Source organism: Ambystoma mexicanum, chromosome 8, assembly GCF_040938575.1.
Source record: "Ambystoma mexicanum isolate Mex_15411 chromosome 8, UKY_AmexF1_1, whole genome shotgun sequence".
In the NCBI taxonomy this organism is placed as follows: Eukaryota; Metazoa; Chordata; class Amphibia; order Caudata; family Ambystomatidae; genus Ambystoma; species Ambystoma mexicanum.
The window spans coordinates 516,177,385-516,196,471 of record NC_090929.1 but is presented as its reverse complement, the minus strand read 5'-3'; the positions used below and the strand labels follow the sequence as shown (position 1 = coordinate 516,196,471).

At 47.2% G+C, this 19,087-nt stretch overlaps 1 protein-coding gene across 1 annotated transcript in view; it reads left to right on the top strand.

The window, feature by feature from the left end:
- PEX10 (peroxisomal biogenesis factor 10) overlaps window positions 1-19,087 on the top strand; it is a 257,024-nt gene that overhangs the window by 87,547 nt on the left and 150,390 nt on the right. The window lies entirely within an intron of this gene.

Below are 19,087 nucleotides of genomic sequence, written 5' to 3'. Positions count from 1 at the left end.
CTATGACCTACTGGAAACATGAATGCAAGGCTCCTTTGTACTGGTATAAAGAGAAGTAAATTAGTCATGCTGCTTAATTTGAATAATTTTTAGCTCACAGATGTTTTTATAATGGCCTCAATGTGAACTTAATTTAAAAGCATATACTAGGAGAAAGAGCAATTAACACAAGTTGATGCCAACCTCCAAAGGCACAAAAGCTATTGACACCTTGCTGCTGGGCTGCATGACATATTTGGAATCCGAATTTCACTTTTACTGTGTTGCAGGCAAGAAAAATTCATTAAAAGATGATTGCCTGGGAGAACCAAAATGAGCAGAGGATCAAGACAGTGGAAGAATATAGATTTTCCAAATTCATTAGTAAAGTAAAGACTTCCTTCATGGAGGCGAGCATTATGCTACTCATTTCTTTATTTTCTGATCAAGACTTTAAAGAATAAACATACAGTTTTGCAACTAACCTTCCCCATATACCTAGGCAGAAAAAGTTTGCTCACCGTAGAGTCACATGTTCATCACAGCCCATCACATCCATATGTCCAGAGCTCTCTGGACCAGCTCCTCCTTTTCCTCTTTACTTAGCTGCACGAAGCAGTATAATCCACGACTGCCGAAGAACGAATGTTCGACCAGCTGAATGGAACCATTGTGATTCGAGCAACCAATCTGCACCAAAACTCACCATGTGACAAACGGCTCACAAGGATTTCACTTCCACACTTGCAAAAGATGCCAACATTATTCTGCATACTAAGAGTAAGTGTCAACAACTATAGCCTTCCATATAAGTCTTCATGCAAAGTGTTAGAGTAGATGTCCATCTGTGTGCGAAATGCTCTCTACCCGTGAGTCCCCTGGCACTTTTTGCTGTACTCTTGGATTTTTTGACTGCTTCTCCTGAGTGAGTGGGAACCTTTTTCCACACTCACTCATTCTTTTACTCTAATCATGGGAACCCTTTTGACCTCTTTTTGGTATTTCTTTGTGGAGTCATGCTTTCTTCCAATTTTAAAGGCATCTACAATTTACTAAAGCAGCACACAGCACTTCCTGTGCAGTTTTGTTGGCGGCTTCTAGAGCATTCCTGTTCTTGTTTTTCCTTTACTTGGCAAACTCTTAAAGTTGTTGGGAAGGAGAAACTATCTTCCCAGGCACCCCAGCACTTTCAGATTCAACAGAGGCCTGTGAATGTGCAGTAGGAGCTTGGGGATGTTACAGGGCCAGGGGGATGTCGCTAAAGGCCATAGCGTGGGGAGGAGGGGTGCATGTTTTTGCCCTGTTATACAATGTGAATCAAACACCATCTTAGATAGTAGCATCCATATTGGAATTGAGGCCTAGTTTTGCAATGAGGCCAGTACTGCAGGCCCGAATCGCACATATAGTAATAAAGTGTATGCAGGCAGTAATAGATTGTAGCTTTGGCACCATTGAGGAAGGCCAGAGTTGCAGAGATTCATTGACCCTTCATTGTCTCATGTTGCCAACGTTTCCTATACCAGAAGGAATGCGCCCTGCAAGGCCACAAGGGGATTGAGCACTGTTAAGACGGATTTCTGAACTCTGAACAGAGTAACCTTCTGGACAAGCCAGACCAATGAAGGTAGCATTGGCGGCGGTCAAGACTAGGTCTGAGGAGGGTGATTGAAAGACCTCAATGAGCACTCATTTATTTATTTATTTGGGATTTAAATAGCTCAGGTCCACTGACCCTAAGGCTTAGGGGCGCTGACAAATGCACAAAACCAATAAAAACGGCTAAAAGCCACAGGAGATGAAAGAGGTGCAAGAAATCAAACGTTCAGACCAAAAGAGTATTAGTTAAACAGATAGGTCTTCAGCCCTTTTCTGAACACTGTGTTGACATTTTCAATTCTCAATTTCAGGGGGAGGTTATCCAGGCAATGGGAGCAGCAGAATAGAATGCTCCAACCTTAGTCTGCGATAATCTGCAAATTGGGACGGTTAACTGGCGAAGACTATTTGATCTGAGGTTATAGTTACTTATCTTAGACCTAAGTTCCTCATTGAGATAGATAGGACCAGAGTTTTTAAAACAGTTGAAGGAGAGTCGAAAAAGAATACGTTCCTTAATAGGGAGCCAGTGAAGCTCCCATCTCGACAAGGAAATATGGTCTGATCTCTTCTTATCCATAACAACCCTGACTGCTTTGTTCTGCAGCACCTGCAGACTATTCACTTTGCAGTTTGGAAGGGCGATCAGGAGACTGCTGCAATAGTCTATCCTGGAGCTAATCAGTGTTCTAGCTAACGTTTCTCTACTAGTTTGTGTGAGAAAGGGGCGTGCATGAGAAAGCAATTTAATATAATAAGTGGACGAAGCCACCAGACTGCTGACCTGAGCTTTCATGTTAAGATTACAATCAAGATAAATCCCCAATGTCTTGACTTTTTTTCTTAACCTTTATGGCACAATTATCAATCACAAGTTAGGGGTATTGGTCTTCTAGTTTGCGGATTTTGGGATCGGTGCCCACAAGAGTTCGTCTTGCTAGTGTTAAGGGCCAGTCCATTGGCGCACATCCAGCTTTGGATGAGAGATTAAATCCTGTTGATTTTAGTTTCATCATCCGAGAAGACACCTGTGATGGGGATAATACACTGGGTGTCGTCAGCGTAGTTGGTGAACTCTGTTGTTTCTATCCAGAAAATCCAGGAAGGGCACCGTAAAGATGTTGTAGAAGATCGGGGAGAGACAAGCTCCCTGTGGTACTCCCTGAGTCAGCTCCTTGCGTTGGCGTCTGCCAAGTTGCTGCTCACTCTCCATTGGCGATCTTTCAGAAAAGAGGCAACCCAGGCAGCTGCCGACGCCGAAAAGCCCGCCACCTCCCTCAACCTGGAGACCAACACAGAGTGGTCTACCAGGTCGAAGGCGGCAGAGAGGTCCAGCAACATCAGCATGCTAGGGACAGAGTAAAGGACATTTACAAATCACTCGTAGTCAGGTGTAGATATATTACAAATACATTTATTTGAAGGCATTTGAGTTTCAACACAATAGTTAATAACAGTAACACTTCTAAACAAACACAATCCTACTAAAATACATATATACAAGACCAAAGGGGCCTAAAGGGTTAATGCACGAAATGGGTCCACAACCTAGAAAAGGGAAGGAAGCAGGTAATGCAAAGAGTCTGTAGGCAGTTCTGCAACAAACACAATCCTAACTGAAAGGCAGTCCAGTCCCTAAGAAGAAGGGAGCCTATTGCTTAAATGCACTTGCAATGCTGGCGCACGCGGTAGTGCAGATGGGCGAAACACGGTCTCTTGAAGGGTCTGCAGCAGCTCAGGAAGGTGGGTGAGGTAATGCAGAGTAAGTTCCCACTATTCGTGGAGGGTCTCCCCAAGAGGGCAGAGCAGGTTCCAAGAGTTTGGAATAGTTTGCTAGTTCGCACTAGCGGTGGAAAGGAGATGGGCACTCAGGGGCCACTTGTGTGTTAAAATGGATGGATGTGTTAGGGGCCACCAGTTAGGTTTGCAATTACTCACCGGTCCCTGGCGCACTCCGGACCAAACTTGGGCAGTCAAGTCCACTTCGGTTGCAGGTTCAAATGCGGAAATCTCGCGGCTATCCGGCTTTAAGCAACAAAGTTACAGCGTTGATTCCTAAACGGGACAGTGCCAATTTCTCTGCTACTGGTGGATGGATCAGGCCTCAGGGCACAGAGGAGCACAGCTGCAATGAGTTTGCAAAGTTCATCACCACGGCTGGGTGACACAGTAACCACGTGCACTCTGGTTAGAGTGCTCTCTCTTTACTACAGACCTGGGAATGCCCAAGTGTACAGAATTCGGTGTGAGAGTGCCGTGAACACAGAGCCTGCGATGTACCAGGTTTCGAGGGCCATTTCGAAACGGCGGCGGTTTCAGAGCAGAGGTCCTGCGCAAGCTGGTCAGCCCACTGGTTGGCCCAGGGACACTTCAGAGAAGGCTTACTTGCAGGGTTTGATGAAGGTGCCGAGAATTGTTGGTCCCACTGTTCCAATGGCTGGAAGCGTCTTTGCAGACCTTCTAGGACGACCAGATGCAGAGGGGTCCAGCGGGACGACAGCAGGCTCAGGGTGCCAAACCTTCCAGCGTGTCACCAGCAGTTCCTTGACTCGGCTTCTTAGTTTCAGGATACTTGGATCCTATCCTTTGTTCAGTGAGAACTCCAGTGATAGACATGCTATGGTTGTTTGGAGCCCTCTCTTATCCAAAATCTCCTTCGCGTCAAAACGAAGAGGACACAATGAGAGATCTGCTCACATACAGGCATACCATACGTGGACCAATCATGGACCACAGTGGTTCCAGGTATTCACAGCACACTAGACTCTTTGGCGCCCAGGATGTGTATTGGAACCACACAGTCCAGCCCACATCCTGGAAGCACTCGCACAAGGCATGCAGAAGCCGGAGAAAGCTTGGCGTTTCGTGGGAGAATGCATGCCCAAATAAGGACTGACCCGGGCCGGCTCGACCTGGGGAAGGTGAAGGGGCAAGATGGCCAAAGGACAGGACAAAGAACCTTGTGGCATGGCGATCTTTGGAGCCAGGCCACCTATTCGTGCCAAACGCGGTTTACCTGGCAGGAAAGGGTCAAAAATACATGAAAAGATAAGCTGCCACCAGCCCTGTCCAAGGCACATCTGCACTTCTAAAAAATCCTTCGAGAGTATCTAGGGCCTTTCGAAATGATAGGAAGACCCAAGTGCACTGTGCTGTAAGGTACATTGTGCACCTGCAACAAGGACTAAGGGAAACAAAGTCTCCCAGTACTGACCGTCTTCAAGGGCATTTCATTTTCCCCATAATAAAGTGAGCGAAAAGCCCAGGGGAGTGCAGTAGAAGGCTGTGCTCCTCTGGCAAAGTCAGACAACTGGAGTGAAAATTACACATGAAATGTAAATCTCAAGTGCTCACTGTGAAAAGCGATCCCACGAGAAGGAGGGCACGAGCCTCCTACCCTTCCTGTCCCAGCTCTAAGTAATAGCACCCGAGAGCCTCAGTCCCAAGACCCTCAACATTCCAAGGTGCCAGTCAGTCCAAGACCACCAACCATAAAACTGTTAAACCTCCAATCGAGCAGAAAAGATCCGAAAATGGGGATCAGATGCCTTCACGATAGGTCGCCTGATTTGTGCTGCGAGTTTCCAGGAGGGATAAAAGAACATAGCTAAAACGAGGATGGGGAACTTTGGTTCGGCGCCAACGTGTCTTGGGCGTCAGCTGTAGTTTGTTAGAAGCAATAGCCTCAAAGTAGCCTCTTAGCCCATGTCTGCATTACCAGGGGCACATTGGGGTAGAGATAGCGCTTGTATTCTGTTTCTTCACATAATTGCCAATCAGTGGTAGCTTCACCCCCAATGATGCGAAAGGAGGAGCCCATGTGAAAGAAGATGGACAGAAGGGGCTGGGACCAATGGCCTGGCATCCCTTATGAAGCAGGTGGCCTATGTATAGGGTCTCGACCAACCAGCCATTCAGGTTTGCACAGTATGTCATTTACATCACTGATAACGCTGTCTGCCTTCATAAAGTGTTGTTTCTACTGACTTTACCAGAACCTTCCGTGGCAGCAGAGTTCTTTGCTGGTGCATTTCTATTTTTGTGGAAATACAACTTTGTTTCTCTTGCAAGAGATGTGTGGGCCTTTTTCCTTAGTGGCTTGTATTTTTTCTGGTGTGAGCGTTGAGTATCTTTACATTTCTGGTGACCCAAACGGGAGCCCAGTGCGCCCCCCACCTCCCCCTCCGGGCCGCATCTCTGAACGGGCCGCACCCACCTGCAATGACCAGTCCCAAGCACGCAACCCACAGTGGTGTACTGGAGCCTTTTGATAGAATTCCTGTCTGCTCTTTCAAATGGGGCACTGTTCCTAGGAAAGTGCAGACTGTTGGTGGGACCCCGTGACTGAGGACCTCGGATGAACATGGGAACCTCTCGGACTAAGGGGAGAAGGTGGCTCCATTTTTTGCTATGTTAAGGAGGATACAAGGGTAGGAGCTCTGTATAATTAGAGGGCTTGGCTTTCTGTGCCTGATATATTTCGGGTGGGGGAGTTTTGGCTTGTTGTTCTAGTTTATTATTTTAGTGTATTGAGCTGTTATTGTGAACTCGTTGGAGGCCAAGGGAGGGCCAGTGAACTATTTTGAGTGTGTGGTGTGAGAATGGTGGGAGTGGTTGAAGAAGGGGGGGGGGCGTGAATAGAGGGAGACCGGTAGGTGGGAATAACACTGTGTGTGTGACATATAACTACAAGTTTCTGTTTAATATATAGGGGGAAGTGACTCAGCTGGAGTATATGTATAGTGCATTGCCATTGTACAAGAATAAAATACAGAAGTACCACAAGCAGTGGTTGGCAGAGACCCAAGGGGGAAATGCCCCGCCCCTGGCCAGAGCATGGTTCTAATAATAGGGAGATATTAGAGCATATGAGCAAAATTCTAACCGCTAAGTATAAGGGTAAACAACTGCAGAAGCGAAAAGAGATCCTAGACCTGTGGATAATGGTGGAGGATACAGAGGATACCGCCAGGTATATAACCTGTTGCAAAGCTAGTACACCACCAAATGTAATGACAACTGCGCCAGAGGAAGCGCCACGACCCGCACTTATAGAGGGGCTGTATCCATTCACCGCCTGCCCAGTCGTAGGATACACCAATCCAACATATGCACCCTCGCCTGCCATCGCTCTACCCCCATATCGATCAAACACAAATAGCACTACACAGTGGGAGACCAAATCACAGAAAGAGTTAGAGGAGGTATTGGAGGCAATGCAAACAGAGTTAACCCGGTTGAGGGCTATGAAAGAAGGGGAGAACAAACCAGGGTGTAGGTTGGACAAATGAAGGGCCGGGGACATTTTGTTCAGATTGGACAGCACCGCCATTAAGGATGTGCGTGTCGAGACGCATGTGAGTAAAGATCGAGTGGCAGATAGTGCAGGTTATGGGACAGTAAGGTCAGACAGGGAGGGGAACTGAGAGGGGCAGGAAGGAGAATGGGACGGTGTGGAAGAGTTCGGAGACGAGGGTGATGAGACGCAAGGGACTCCGGAAATTACGCCAAGGGTAGAACGTTTATGGGGTGGGTGATTTTAAGGGGCAGGTTTGGGCGGGAAGCAGTGGCAAGGAAAAAGGGAAGTGGAGAACAGGGCGAGGACTAGGCAAGCAAATACAGTTTATACACAAAGGACCTGGGAGGGTGAATTATGTACCATGGGCGCAGATGGATAAAAATAATTTGATCAAGGCTCTCCCAGCCATTACTGCCGGGGCTGGGAAGTGGATAAACACCTTTGATAAACAGACAGCAGGGGTTTCTTTGGAGGTAGGAGACCTGAAAAGCCTAGTGGTTGAAATTGTGGCAGACCAGGCTGGAGACATGTGGGTCAAGGCAGGGTACCCTGGAGTAAAACTAGATGATGCTTTCAATGGAGTGCCTTTTTAATAATATTAGGCCACAAGCGCGGGATGCGCTGCGACGGGCGTACCCCGACACACCTGCCTTACAGTCCATTATGCAGTACACTATGGGGGACGATGAAGATGCTGCTCAATATATTTTAAAAGTGCAGGAGATGTGGCGAACGGAGACTGGTGGCTAGTGGGACCGATCAGTTCCTCTTTTCTATTTCGTTATCAAAAGGGGATTGCACAAGGTAGTTCAGAAAGCGCTTGATAAGATAGGGCATAGCGGCGAAGGGACAGGCTATAATAATACACCCAGAGGATTAAAGAAGAGAAAAGGAAACTGGCCAGAGGTTGCCAGCGGAGGAAACGAAACTAGTACAGAAGAAGTTACCTAAATAGCAATGAAAGGGGCAGTTACGGGAAAAACTGAGAGAATTTCAGAGGAGCGGGCTGCACCTCACACAGACGTAAGGATAGCAGCGTTTTGGGCAGGCGGAGGACGGGGGCAGTGGTGAGACGGACCCTCGCATCAGTATCCTCAGTGGCATCAAGGAAGTCAGCAAGGAGCAAGAGGAGGGTTCCAAGGGAACGGAGGGGCCTGAGGGGGGGTTCAGTGGGACGGGACCTAGAGGTGGTATGGGACCGTCTCAGTGTTGAAGCTGCAAGAAATGGTGACATTTTTCAAGAGAATGCAGAAGCAAGCAGGGGGCGGGGTATAACACATACAGTAAACATGCCGCCAACACTACGGCAGCCGCCCGGTTCACCTCCATACCTTATGAAATACATCAGGCCTACACCCAGTTGCCCCAAACCCCCCACACATGCAGGCCCAGGCACTGCCTAGTGTGCAGCTGCAAGTGGCCCAGCAGAATGCTCTATACAGAGGTCAGATGCCCACACCCAATGCAGTGCCAAATGGAACAGTAGCACCCTACCGCGGGGTCAGTATCTGGGGCGGGAAACACCTTTATGTTTTTAGAGTACCAACAAATATTCTGATTAGTACAGCAGCCCACAGAAAGCTCTTGGGTGCCCAGTCCTGTCCATGACTACCCACCCTCATGAGGAACCCTTGGTGGGTGCTGAGATGGGGAATGAGCAATTCATCTGTATGGTCAATCCAGGTGTCACCAAATCATGCATCAGTGAAGAAAACGTCTTGCTATCATGTAAAACTCTCGACACACAATGGTTCACTGGGGCTGTCGCTAAGAGGTAGCTATCAAAATTGATGGGAAAGTGGTGCATGCACCCTTACTATACTCGGAGGCCTCCCTCATAAATCTGTTGGGACGGGATTTGTTGAGCAAACTGAACATGACCATTTCCTTTATGGACTGTGGGGTGGTATGCGCCACCCCGGGTTTGTGTGCCTTAAGGGCAATGGTCATCATTCAGGCTTGAGATGGGGAGGTGGTGGTCCATGGCATCCCATAGACCCAGACATGTTTGTCTATGGAATAATGATCTTGCTTGATGCGGTGCCCCAGATTGGTAAAGCGTGTTGGTGGGTACCATCAGATTTCATCTTCCGACCCACGGTAACCCCAGAGCTTGTGACGGGCACAATAGTGTCCCTAGAGTTGCAGGGCCTGGTTGTGTTGGCTAAAAGGATTGTTGTAGTTGGGACAGATACTCATGGGAGTGAATGGCGGACGGTGCTGTGTATTAACCCAAATGTGCCCCTCAAGGAAGTGACAGATGCAGAGTTGTTTGAGGACAGGGATGATGATGGGGAAATAGTGTTGCCATTTTGTATCCCTTGCAACATTATGGTACAATACTGAAAAGTACTATGTTCCTTGATAATGGCCCTTGTTACCATCTCCCATTTGCTGACAGTGATTTAGAGCAAGGACCAGAAAGTTTATGGACAACGAGCGCCCACGATGTAGGGCTTTTACAGGGAGTGGCGCTGGTTAGAATAACACTGAAGCCAGACGCAGTGCTTCCCCCGAGTTAAACAGTACCCACTTTCCAAAGAAGCGAAGGAGGGCACACATTGTAGCACTCCTGAATCAGGGGTTAATACTGCCCTTCATCTCCCCATGTAAGAAGGCGATCTATCCGATTAAAAAAGGCAAAAGGGGAGTTGGGGGTTTGGAGGATGATCCAGGACCTTCGACCTCTAAACCACATTGTCCAGGAAGAATTTCCTATAGTCCTGAACCCTGCCACAATATTATGCAGTATTCCTAAGGTGACAACCCACTTCACTGTGGTAGATCTTAAAAACCCCTTCTTCTCCATACCCCTGCACCCCGATTCACAGTACCTCACTGCGTTTACGCATGGGGGAAATACGTTTCGAGCGCACAAGATTGCCCCAGGAGTACTGTGAGTTCCCCCAGCATTTTCAACCGGATTATACATGCTGATTTGGTGAGCATCCAGGTGCCCAGTACCATCATCCAGCATTTTGACTATTTGCTGGTGCTGGTGTACAGTAAGACAGACACAAGTGGACATAGTACAAGGGTGTTTATTGAACTTTGCAAGCATATGATAAACTCCTATCTAAACCTAAATCTAAGATGGGAGCAAGCTACGACCATCAAATAATAAAGAAGGCAGTCCTAGTGGAGTCATGTCAACATAAAAGGGCCTCTACTAAAAAAAAAAAGCCTATTGCTTATCCTGATTTACAAATAGTGTGGGGTGAAGTTCATGAAAAAGAAGTGTTCACAAAATGATAAGTCAGGATGATTGGACTGTTGAGCTCCCTTCCCCATGTTTTCAACATGGGACAAGGCGGGTGACTTGAGTAAAGCACGCACTCTGGCACTACGGCACGAGGATACAGTTCAATTTCCATAGTTCAGGACCTTCTGTGCCCAAGCCTCTTTACTCCTGGTAAGTCTCTTGACTCGGAGGGCCTGCTGTACAAAAATAAGAAAACCTTCCTTTCTCGCCATCTGTATTCAATTTGGGTTTTCACCCTGGATCAACCTCAGCTGGGCTCAGATCCCTTCCAAACCCAAAGTTCAATGTTGGATCCCCCTCAGTGGGGCCAGATGCCTTTCTGTTGGTCAATTGGTCTTCCTCAGCTGGGCTCGGACCAATTGTGATGCACTTTAAACTATTGAAGACTTTTGAATGTGCACAGGATTTAGCAAAACCTGTTGCATGAGTACTACGACCTCTGTATTCCTTTTCTTACACCTGGCATCAGTTGGATACCTAACAGATACTTTTGAATGAGCACCCACGTGGCGCCAGACAACTCTGTGGGTGGTATCTTTTCTTAACTTCCAAAGTTCAATTATAAAGTTAAATTATTCCTCTTGATTCATTCACATCTTTGTCGCTCTTTACAAACGCCTCACACACTGTTCACTTTGTACGATGTTGCCGCTTGCAGCCTTGATTCAAAACACAAGCTGGTTTGGTATCAGTCTTCCTGACTTAGCAGCTGTGCTTCCTTTTCTCAGGCCACTTTGTTGTTGGAGCCAAGGTCAGTAACACGGCAGCAATCGCCCCTCCCCACCTTGGTTATCAACTCAGGAGTGTCCCGGGTACCTCTGCCATACTGTACAGGTTTTATCAGCCTTTGTTCCTAGTCTTCGGTTTCTTACTTTCCAAGGCTCATGAAAGTAACGGTCTCTAGAGGTCACGGGTGCTTCCCTCCTTGCGACTCTCTCTGGTCTCGCCGTCTTTTTCCTTGTGTAAAACTGCCATCTTGGAACTGCTGCTTCCTCATGTGCTTTGCCTTTCTCAGAGTGTGCGTTCGTGCTCCGCCTTTTATCTGTGTGGGCAAGTATGAAAGAAGTCAGGTTTGTGTGTAATGATCAGTAATTGCCTGACCTTACCTTACCTGACCATTGTATTGGGACATGTGCGGTATATGGCTCTGGTGTGAGTCCGTTTTTGCTCACTGTGAGCTGTCGTGAGAAAGCGTTTGTGTCGGTAAAAGGGGGAGGAGGTGTATCCTACCTGGTAGGATGGGGAAAAGGTGTTACAGGGAAAAGGGATACTGTGTCTCGCCATCCTGTGTCCCACATCCACTCCCCAAAGACCCCTCAACCAGGTGATCCTCCCACACTGGACCCCCCCCCCCTAGGGACTGGATCCAAAAGCGAGGGCCGTGTTCTGGCCACCTGAATGACAGACCCCCGGGAACTAGCGGGTGAGACACCTTCAGGTTTCTCGCACCACGCAGTGGGCGTCTGCTTATGAAATCATCCTGTCCAGTCCCAACATTCATATCGTGAGGTGTAAAACTGTAAATCCTGCCACCTTTTTAACAGAACAGTGCACAGAGGAAGATCTGGTAGCACATGATTGTGTGTCATTTGAGGGTGAGGAAGATGACATCCCGAAGGCAATGAACAGTCCTCTTGAAGGAGGGGGTGCTTTTTGTTAATGGATCAGCAACTATCGACCAGAGTTCAGGTCTGAGGCATACTGGGGCGGCAATGGTAAGTTGGTGGACTGGGCATTCGAGGCATTGGTGCAGAAGAAATTACCCACGTACTATTCAGCCCAAGCAGCAGAAGACTTGGTGCTGATTGTTGGTGCTTTTAGCGTCTCAAGGGCGTCAGCATCTATTCTGATTCAGCTTATGTCACCACCACGGTGCACGCAGGCCTGGCGTGGTGGAAGAGGAGGGGGGTTTAGGAGAACTGACGGGTGCCCGGTACAACATGCAGCCATGTTAGACAAACTAATTGACGCTCTATCTCAACCATCCTTAACGGCATCAATGAAATGCACCGCCCATACTGACCATACAGATGAGGTCTCGCTCTGCAACGCTGCTGCGGATGCGTCGGCCAAGCAAGCGGCGTAACTACTGATGCTGAGTGTCCCTGAGTATCCAGTCATAGCGCAGAGCAGGAAGCATTTGATGGTCTCCTACAATTCACTACTGATTGACCAACTAATATAATTGCAGAGACGAGCACCACAGGAAGAGAAAGAGTTGTGGTTAAAAAGAGCATCTAAGCTATCTCCATCAGATTTATTGTGGCGACAAACATCAGGCAAAGCAGTTATGCCATGCAAGTTTCTGGTGGTCGCGTTTGACCAACTGCATCACCCTTTCCATGTATCCAAACAACACATCGCCGCAGACCTACAGGAGGAGGACTGGTTTGTCCCCAATCTGCAGGAACCAATTAATAAAATGGTCGTAAACTGTACCACATGTCAGAGTTATAACGCTGGTCTCACTTTACGAACTATCTGAGATACACTGCTCCGCCTTACTGAGCCATTTTGCGAATTACATATCGACTACGCAGATATGGGCAAAAGGTGTAATGTATCCCACTACCCGATAGTGCCTGTGTGTTCTTTCTCACAGTGGGTGGATGCTGGTCCTTGTGTACACCCGGATGCTAAATGTGTGACCACATTTTTTGTGAGAGACGTCTTTCCTCAATGGGGCTGTGCAAAGTTTTAAGGACCGATAACGGCATTTCTTCAATGAGATTTTTAAGGAAATTACTGCATCGTTGGGTGTCAAGCATCGGATGTGTTCCGTTGTCCTGGGGTGGTAAATTGAATTGTGGAAAGGATCAATGGTCTTCTGAAGAGTAAACTATCAAAGCTTTGCACCACCATAAAAAAGTATTGGGTGCACTGCTTGCCTCTTGCTTTGTTCAGCATGCGCACAGAGCCCTATAAGGATCATCATTTATCGCCCCACATGGTGGTAACGAGCACTGCATGCACACGCCTCTATCTCCAATCAGAAGAGCATCTGATGCTCCCAGGGCTGCGTCTATTCTAGCGGACGAATTTCGTAGCCACTTGTGTGCCCTAACCAAACCCATACAATTTATCTCTTTTATAGATCGCGCCACCAAGGACTGAGACAACCAACGCTGCATCTGATACTCCACCCACAACACCTCCTCTTCAACTCTTCCCTGGGGACCACGTCTTTATTAAAAACTGTGTCCACTGGTAGAACAAACCTAGATACAACTGGGTGGTGTATGCTGCCCCTGTTGTAGTAAAAGTTTGTGAATTACGATACTGGGTGCTTTTATATGATGTTCGCAAAGCACCCCAGGCCACACACCTTCCCAAAATCACAGAAGTATTAAACAATGCACATTAAGGGCCTTCCAAATAATACCCCTTCCATGAGAAAGTATTATAAATTAATGGTCAACTGCAGATTGACAGATTTATTTTTTTACTTCTTATATATACCACAACACGTATACGTCTGTGATAAATAAAAATGCTGCCATGCATTATTTGCACTAAGAGTGCCCTTTTATATTTCTCAATCTTTCTTTCTCTCTAGTAGTTTCCTTCTATTGTCTCCATTCATTTACTTTGCAATGGATGTGTATAGGTCAAACAACTCTATTTATAACCAGCAAAGTTTTTGTTTTCAGCAAAATCCTCTTGAAACTGTTTTCTCCAGCGTATATACGTGTAATGCATTGGGTAGCTAGTATATTTGCTATTTCTATGTTTGGACTAGGAATATATTTAGGATATAGGTTTATATGGAGTAGTGATGTAAAAAGGGGCGGGGAGTTAGGAAATGCAACTAGTTTTAACGGATCATTTACAAAGGGCCCTGTGAGATATCCAACCTGTGACAATGATACAACTGCAAATACAACTGACACAAATAATATTGCGGCTGCAGTGATAAAAAGTTTGATGTATTTCGAAATAGTATTCGTCACCCAAAAATGTAGTAGTGTTGTGACTTTGCTCATGTTACCATTATTTCCTAATGTGCTCTCTAACATACTTGTGAATGACACTTTCTTTTCTAGTGGATTTAAACGTCTTGAGAGACAAATTAGAAGGGTTAAATATGATCAATTCCAAAGACTTGGGTTAGATCCAATAGAAGCTGTGCACCATTCAGAGTTAAGCCATAGTTGGTATGCGGACATGAGCTCAGTGGGGAATTTGAAAGTTAATGGTAGTTGTTACATGTGCTCCTTGATTCCACACACGTCGGGAGCCCCCAAAGTGTTAATGCCCCAAGAAATTCCAATTGTGGAGGCCTAATGCTTACTGCATCAGACATTGTACAGGCTGCAAACAACTTTCCAGACGCAAAGCATGCGACTAAAACTGGCGCAGCCTGTTCAACTGCAATGTGCCCAAAAACTCCTTGAGTGTGCAGTACTTGCAAAGACCATATCTAAAACTGGAAGGTGTCCAGTTCAAGGAGAACATATGGCAAAAACAACAATGGGGAGCATGGCAGGATGACTAGTGGGGTTTGGAGAAGAAGTGATAAAGTGAACAGTTAATGTTAAAGGATATTTGTACCCTGCACTATCACCACCGGAGTGGTCCGCTGGCGCTCAACAGTGTGTGGCAGATACTGAAACGATTAAGTGGCGACACTCGCATGGATCGAGGCAATGGAAAAACCCATAAAAGTGCAAAAACAGGAAGAATATGAAATGTGCATTTATAACAAAGGGAGTGTACTCATGGGGGGTCAATATTAGGTGCTACAAAACATTATACATTCCAGATCTCAAAAATAGGGACAGCTGCCATTCTAAACACATATTGGGTGTGTGGCCAGCAGGCTTTTATGCAACTCCTGCCATCATGGAGGGGCACCTGCTCGGTAGCTTCATTGCATTCAGCGCTCCTGGTGGTCCCTGAAGAACATTTAATAGTGGGAACAGGGGGTCCGGCAACCCCACCACAGTGCCATTGCAGAAACATATCTTTCGCATCCTGCCAGAGAAGGAAAAAAAAAGATTGCTGAGAAGGAAAATATCGAATTAACTATTGCAAGATTCCTCACAATTACTAAAGGAAATACCAGATCAGTACGGGTTGTTACAGCTAGGAAGAAACATTTTTTGTATCGCTGTTGCTACCAGGGTTGCAGATCGCCACAAATGCCAATTGGATCCAGATAGTGTGGTGGGAAGTGATCCAGCTGGCCAATGACACAAAGCAAGGCCTCCACGCGATCAAGATTAAAATTCACGCAATCAGGCTCGTTACGCTGCGGAATAGGTACTTGCTGGACCTCCTCAGTGCCATGGAGGGACGTGTGTGCAAAGAAATTGGTGATATGCTGTACCTATGCACCTCCTAACGACGCATAAAACGGGTCCCTTACCAATATGCTAGGGGCTTGGCACGTTCTCCTAACGATGCAGAAAACTGGTCCCTTACCAATATGCTAGGGGCCCGGCATGTTCTCAGCACTCATGTGCAAACAGAAGTGGGCATACAAGAGACTGATTGGTTTGATAAACTTCTTTCTTGGGCACCATCCTGGATGGGAGCGATCGTGAAGATGGGGGTCGTGTTCGTATTGGTAATATTCTGCACCTGCCAGCTGGGACTTCAGTGTTGTGCCAAGGCAATGCTTAGCAGCGCAATGATGATGGTTTCAATTGGGGCAGAAGGAGGCATCTCGTGGTACAAAAGATAACACAGTTCAGAATAACAATCCAAACAAGCCATGCATAATTGTGATAGAGCAACATCTTCACCCCCCAGGTAGCACCACAGTTCCCCCACCTGACCCCAAGAATTACACAGAACACTGTGTAAATTTAGCAGGGGATGGAGGATGCATATATATGACATGTACCCCTGAGCAATATGCGCAGGCGGGAGAAAGTTTACGTGCCGTATGTAAAGCATTTGTGCCCAAGGAGGGGTCACCTCCCCATTTGGGAGCAGAACGACTGGAAAGGGGTGAAAAGAAGGGGGGCTTACATGAGAGTTTGTAGTTAATGTAGGATTAACTAAGGGGGGGGGGAATGTATCTTCCCAGGCCGCCCCCCAGCGCTGTCAGATGAAATGGAGGCCTGTGAATGTGCCTCGGTAAGGGCTAGGGAAGGTTACGGGGTAGGGGGTTAACATTAGAGGCCATAGCGTGGGAAGGGGATGCATGTTTTTGCCCTGGTATACATGGGGAATCAAACGCAATCTTGGATAGTAGCAGCCATATTGAAATTGAGGCCTAGGTTTGCCCTGAAGCCAGGGCAACAGTCACACACATAGAAATAAAGTGTGTGCAGGCGGTAATAGATTGTAGCTTGGGCACCGGTGAGGAATGCCAGACTTGCAGAGATTCATAGACCCTTCATTTTCTCATGTTGCCAACATTTCGTATCCCAGAAGGACTGCGCCCTGCAAGGCCACAAGGGGGTTGAGGGCTCACTGTGAAAAGGGATCTCACAAGAAGGAGGGCACGAGCCTCCGACCCTTCCTGTCCCACCTCTACGTAATTGCACCTGAAAGCCCCAGTCCCAAGACCCCCAGCATTCCAAGGACCAGTCAGTCCCAGACCACCAACCATAAAATTGTTAGACCCCCAATGGATCAGAAAAAATCTGAAAACAGGAATCGGCGGCCTACACCATAGGTTGCGTGATTTGTGTTGCGAGGTGCCGGGAGGGGTAAAACAACATAGCTAAAATGAAAGTGGAGAACTTTGGTTGGGTGCAACGTGGCTGGAATCGAGCTGTAGTTTGTTAGAAGCGATGGCCTCGAAGTATCCCCTGAGCCCATGTCTGCAGTACCATGTGCACATCAGGGTAGAGATAGAGCTTGTATTGTTTTTCTTCACATAATTGCCAATCAGTGGTAGCTTCATGCCCAATTACATGAAAGGAGGAGCCCATATGAAAGAAGATACCCAGAAGGGGCTGGGACTAATGGCCTGGCATCCCTTATGGAGCAGGTAGCCTATCTATAGGGTCTCAATCAACCAGCCACGCAGGTTTGTGCAGAATGTAATTTGTCACTGATGATGGTGTCTGCCTTCATAAAGCGTTGTTCGTACTGATTTTAGCAAAACTTTCCGTGGCCGCAGCGTTCTTTGCTGGTGCTTTTCTATTTTTGTGGAAATAGAACTTTGAATCTCTTGCAAGAGGTTGGCTGGGCCTTTCTCCCTAGTGGGTTGTATTTTTTTTTTCTGGTGTGAGCGTTGAGTAGCTGTTCCACAAAGTTACCAAGGCAGGGGGATACTTTTTATACTACCAGTATTTTATTTTGTGAGATTGGCACACCTCACCTTAGGTGGAGTACTGAGGGGATCCAACGCAACCCTTTTTTCTTGACTCTCCAGTAACTCTTTGTTTACTGTGATAGGTCTATCTGTTTAGGCTAGTGGCAGTGTACCATTTACACAATGTTTTATGAACTTTCATTGCAGGCTCTCTTCGCAGCTGCTGTAGGTGATACAAGGGACACCATTTGCCCAAAATGGTGGCTTTACTTTTTTAAGCTCTAAACACGTATGTATAGGCACATTACAAATAGACAATAAATAAATAAAATAAGATAGCCTGTCCTTTCCTATGTCTTCTTCTACACTGATAAGTGGGGGAGGGTCCTCTTGTCCCTTTGTCTTTGCTGAGCTATCTTGGGAAGGTCTGCGAGGACCCTTTTGAGGGGCTGGAAGGACAGGAAGTGGGGGAGATCAATCGAAACTCCCCTGTCATTTGTCCTGCAGTGTGCCTGAGAGAAACCAGTTCAGACCGGCAGGCTAGCTGGCCCCATTGGACAGCCATCCCCAAGTTTGAATGGTGAATGGGATACGATTGGTGGACTCAGTCAGGTTTTCTGCATACATTCAGTGGTCCAGGAGCTGAAACCCAGACCGATGACTCGAACAGAAGAAACCGAATAACAACGAAGGATGACCGCAGCAACTTCTAGCGTCTGCTGATTAATCGCTGCTCTCCCAACCTCAACCTCTAAGCGACAGGGAAGATCCGAAGATGACTTCCTCCCTTGGGCTGGTGGGCCAAACCAGTCGCAAGATGAACTGCATTTTGTGCCATCCCTTGAAGGGCTGCAACCTCTGTGGCCTGCAATTCACCAATACCCTCAGACCTTGGCTGCATTGTTGTGAATTGTCTCCTGAAGCACGGTTTCGCCTGAAACTTCATGGGCATCCTTCTAAGCCTACAGTGACCTGATCTAGCTCCCAAAAGGTCCCCCGCCGGAGACGAGGACCGAGAAACCAAGAAGAGACACCCGCTATGACACACGCCTTTCAACAAGCCTGAAAAAGGGGCCAACAAGCCAGGACCGAGAATATCCTTTGCTGGGCATCCGACTGCACGGGAGCTGTTACCAGATCCACTGAAGTGCCTTTATTCGGTCGCCAAGGCCCAGAAACCAGTACTCAGGTCTGCTATCGCCTCACTGCTGGAACCGTCCTGCAGCTCCCCTTTCTTCTACTAAATGTACTGTCCTACCCCTGGTACAACTTACCTGTGGGTTGTTTGCTTGATCCTGTGATCCTGAGGGTTACAGATACTTTGTTCTCACACCCTGCAGCTCTCCCATAGTTACATTGGAGTGGACCACCAATTGTACCCTACCCCTGCCTTAGGACACTGGTCCTTGCGACACTCCTACAAGGGAACACCCCGATTCCCTTGCCTTTGTAAAACTAACTTTATCTACCTGCAATACTGAAAGAGACTCCTGCTGAACTTTACCATACTGAACCTGTTTACCCTGCTCGCCTGCCTTTCCTGCTCCTCCACTGGCCACTGGTGGCCCAGTGACCCAATTGAACACTGAGACTCGCATAAGATAGGGTCGCACTCATTAAGATAGGCTGGAATACAGTTTGCATATATGTTGTAGATGTTCTTACTAAGTGATTTGTTACTACCAATGCTACTCTAAGTTTACTACAACTGTGGTTTATTATCCAAAGAATATTA